The sequence below is a fragment of the Salvelinus sp. IW2-2015 genome, unplaced genomic scaffold, assembly GCF_002910315.2.
Source record: "Salvelinus sp. IW2-2015 unplaced genomic scaffold, ASM291031v2 Un_scaffold1241, whole genome shotgun sequence".
Taxonomy (NCBI): domain Eukaryota; kingdom Metazoa; phylum Chordata; class Actinopteri; order Salmoniformes; family Salmonidae; genus Salvelinus; species Salvelinus sp. IW2-2015.
In genome coordinates this window covers 341,029-346,137 of record NW_019942793.1, presented here as the reverse complement: position 1 = coordinate 346,137, position 5,109 = coordinate 341,029, and positions in this window count along the sequence as shown.

Sequence of the window (5,109 nt, the reverse complement as noted above, 5' to 3'; positions counted from 1 at the left end):
TCGATTTTACACATCCTCATATCATTGGTTGATAATAGGGAAGGGTACTCTGATCCACCGATGGCAAATTTCACCCTGAAGACAATTTCCTACCAAAACAAAAGCCTTCTCAACTCACCCCCCTTTCTGAAGGAGAGGCTATAGGCGCTTCTCTGATGTGGTTTGGTGGATGCGTCAGGTCCAAGAAGTTTTCCCTCCCTCTGCCTAGCCTAATGCCTTTCCATAATGAATCCCCCTGTTATGTGACCGGTCCTGTGGACAAGCATTGCTGGGCGTTCTACCCGTTACCAAGGCACTAACAATGATCTACACCTTGAGATGAGGAGAGGACTGGGCTGCGGAAAGGGGAAGAAACAAGCCGCGGGGTATTAGAGCAAAAGGCGCCCAGATTGGAGCACCGTGCCGCGGCCAAAAATCAAGTCGCTCCATATAGCTGTACCATATCTGCTAGCGTCAGTGCGACACGTGATGGAATGGCTCTCGCCACTTTAACATGTTTACCTCACATCAGGACTCGACTCGGGGGCGATTCCTATCTAATGCGGGTGAGGGGCAGCCCTGCTCCCCACTCCTGGACCGGCTACCTCCTCACTTGTTACTGCTACTATCACTCTGCTGGCTGATGCACTATCCGTTCTGTGGTGGTGGCTGAAGGTTGATGGTAGTTGCGTGATGTAGGGGGTGAGGGACGGTGATGAGGAGGAGGAGGACCTGGATATGGCACGCGTTAAGAGCCGAGCCATCGGGTACCTGGCTACTAAGGCTGCGTTCCATGAGAGGTAAGGGCCGAGGATTACGGCTCTAAGACTGAGACGGGGGGACTCTAGACTACTTAGGTCCATGAGCTGGGCTTAATTAACGGCAGGCATGTCACGATAGGCAACGGCATAATCTAAAGAAAGGAGCTCGAGCCAACGCCTCCCTCTCCTGAGGCTACGGGCGAACACCCCTCCCTTAAGACGTGCTACGATAATTACTTGGACGACATCGTAACTGTTTCCACTCTACCGGCCGTGCCCTTGCGCTCAACCAGAATACCTCCCAAACGAATGAGCATGGCGAGGACTCAAATCTACACTGGGGATTAGCTAGGCTACAATGTCTCATCCACGATACAAAGCAATCCGCTATATCTAAACTCCTAGCTAGCGTGAAAGCGATCAGCCTCACGATAGGTGGTCTACTCAAACTACAGGCCGAGATGATATTACTCACGCTGTCTGGACTTTCTCCTAGTAAGTATGAAAGAATTCCTACTCAACCATCAAGAATTGAGATCCGAGAGCCATACTAACGTGGTGGCAGGCGAGTAAGGTGAGGGAAGAGGTAGAACGGAATAGCGAAGAGTGACCGGCAGAGCGCGAAGAGAAGCGCGTAGCGATTGTATGCAGCAGAGGAGGAGAGGTGGACTGGAGGTGGAGGAGGAAAGGGAGGTGGAGAGTGGGAGGAAGCGGTGAGCGGAAGAGTAGAGGAGGAGGGAGGTAGAGGAGAAGAGAGGTAGAGGAGGAGGGGGGTAGAGGAGAAGAGAGGTAGAGGAGGAGGGGGGTGGAGGTGGAGGGAGGTAGAGGAAGAGGGAGTAGAGGAAGAGAAGGTGGAGGTGGAGGTGGAGGGAGGTAGAGGAAGAGGGAGTGGGAGGTGGAGGGAGGTAGAGGAAGAGGTGGGTGGAGGTGGAGGGAGGTAAGGAAGAGGGAGGTGGAGGTGGAGGGGGTAGAGGAAGAGGGAGGTGGAGGTGGAGTGAGGGAGGTAGTGAGGAACAGGGGGGTGGAGGTGTGAGAGATAGAGGAAGAGGGAGGTGGAGGTGGAGGGAGGTAGAGGAAGAGGGAGGTGGAGGTGGAGGGAGGTAGAGGATGAGGGTGGCAGGCGAGAGGGAGGGGAAGGAGGGAGGGCTTAGTTTTTGTTTTGCTTGGTTTTACAGAATATTTACATTTTACCACCCTTGGCCATGGGAAATGAACTCATACATGACGTATAAATGACTAATGAGGTTGGGTTTTATTTATAGTGGTTTGAAGATGTTTCTAATCAAATGAAATGTTTTTTGTTTGTTTCTAAACTCAACATTTTATAGGGACCAAGCTGTTGAAGTTGTTAGGGAATGGGAGACAAAACACATGTGTAGCTAGACATGTGACTTATGAGAATCTTCAGGGTCTGGTTTCAATCTGTATCGCAGAAGTATTCGCCGAAGATCTGCGGTATAGCTTGATTCAAATTTAGAGGCARTGTTTCCCGTTTTCGCGGTAAACGCTGCATATGTCGGCTCAATTGGAAATTAATTCAACATTTTTACGTGGAGATCTCACAATACTTCCGCGATACGGACTGAATCCAGCCCCTGGTCTTTGGGACAGTGGTACTGTTGATAAAGTGGTGGTGTCCTCCATCTTATAGCCTTCAGATATGTAGTAGGCCTAATGTAATGCTTCTTAATTCAATGTAATGTTCCAATTAAATGAAAGAGGGAATGTACCGTACTAAAAAAGGGAGGTATGTATGATTTAAGTTTGTATGTGAATGCAATTTTTGAATTAATTAAGAATATACATAACCACATTAGCAGTGGTTCTAGGAATAGTTTTTGTGCTTTCAGAGTGAATCTGTGTGCATATCCATAACATCAGACAGTAACTCGTAATTCATCACATCAGACATTAAGACAGTCATTCATCATATTAGACAGTCATTCATCATATTAGACAGTTAGACAGTCATTCATCATATTAGACAGTGAATGAATGACTTGTCTAATATGATGAGACTGTCTAACTGTCTAATATGAATGAATGACTGTCTTACTGTCTAATATGATAAATGTGATGTCTAAACTTCTAATATCTGAATGACTGTCTAATATGATGAATGACTGTCTAACTTCTAATATGAAAATGACTGTCACTGTCTAATATGAATGAATGACTGTCTAACTGTCTATATGATGATGATGTTAACGTCTATTGCACTGAAATGACTGTCTAATATGATGAATGCTAGGTCTAACTGTTAATAGATGATGGACTTGTCTTAAAGTCTAATTGATAAGTGACTGTCTAACTGTCTAATATATGAATGACTGTTCCTAATATGATGAATGACTGTCTAACTGTCTAATATGATGAATGAGCTGTCTAGATAATGATGTGCTGTCTAATATGATGAATGACGTGATGTCTTAACTGTTAATATGATGAAATGATGTCTAACTGTCTTAATTGAATACTGTCTAATATATGATGAATGTCTGTCTAATCAATGATGAATGACTGTCTCTAATATGATGAATGACTGTCTAATGTCTAATATGATGAATATGACTGTCCTAATATGATGAGACTGACTGTCTATATGGATGAATGACTGTCTAACGTCATATATGATGAATGTCTGTCTATACTGTCAATAAATGATGTCTGTCTAATATGATGAATGATTGTCTAAACTGTCTAATATATGATGACTGTCTAACTGCTAATATGATGAAGTCTGTCAACTGTCTAATAGAATACTTCAACTGTCTAATATGATGAATGACTGTCTAACTGTCTAATGATGAATGACTGTCTAATATTGATGAATGTCTGTCTAATATGATGAATGACTGTCTAACTGTCTAATATTGATAATGAAATGTCTAACTGTCTAATATGATGAATGACTGTCTAATATGATGAATGACTGTCTAACTGTCTTAACTATGATGAAATGACTGTCTTATTACTGTCTAATAGATAATGACTGTCTAACTGTCTATGAATGAATGAACTGTCTAATCTGATGAAATGAAACTGTCTTAACTGTTCTCTAATATGAATGAATGACTGTCTAACTGTCTAATATGATGAATGACATGGTCTATAGCTCTAATATGATTGAATGACTGTCTAACCTGTCTAATATGATGAATGACTGTCTAATATAGAATGACTGTCTAACTGTCTAATAGTAGAATGACTGTCTAACTGTCTAATTGATGAATGCACTGTCTAACTGTCTAATATGATGAATGACTGTCTAAATATCTGACTGTCTAAGAAAAACTTCTACTGTCTAATAGATGAATGATGTCTAATTGATATGACTGTCTAATATGAATGAATGACTGTCTAACTGTCCAAATGATGAATGAGCTGTCTAATATGAATGATATGACTGTCTGTATACTGATGAATACTATAAATATGAGAATGACTGCTAGAACTGTCTAATGATGAAGACTGTCTAATGTGATGCCTGTCTAATATGATGAATGACTGTATATTGATGAATGTTCTGTCAATGATGATGCAGTGGAGTCTAAGATATGATGTAATGGGACTGTCGTAAGAATCACTGCTGTCTTCTACATAATGATTAGAACGACTGTCTATTTTCTAAATAATGATGCAGACCTGTCTAACATATGAATGAATGCTCTGTCCGTAAGAACGTGTCCTAATATTCATGATGAACAGTCTGATGCTGGGTGTCTATAAAATTCGTATGGATGATAGTAGAGACCGTGTCCCCATAAGAGACAAGATAGTAGAAAACAGACGACTTGTCTCTTACACTCATATAATATTAACATAACTGTCAATAATATTAGAGATGTCAGTTGTAGTGTAAGAGTACACCCAGATTATTAGGATAGAAGTGACATGGTCTTACACAGCCTGGTCCAAAGTGATCATCGCGAATGGTCTTAGTCCTAAAAAAATACATGTGCTGTCATAAAAAAGTATAGGAATCAGCGACAGTTGTGGATGGACGTGCAAAAGAACGTGTTGTCTAATTGCTAACATGTCTAAACAATATGATGATGACTGTCTTACTCACTGGCCTAACTAATCGATCGATGAAAACATGTTGGGAGCTGATCCCAAGATAAAAAAAACAGGACAATGACCTAGCGGTCCTTAATTGATATCGTGGAGATGGAAAAAGATGAGATGGTAATGACCCGTTGTTGTCTACATCCATGTTTCTAATAATAAGTGAAATATGGAGAATGAACCTGACGTGGTGATGTCTAATGTATGAAAAATGAATGATAGTAATCATAATAGATTGGATGAATGGCTGAAGATATCCTAACCCGTCTAAGCTAATGCATGAGAATGACTAGTAGTCTAC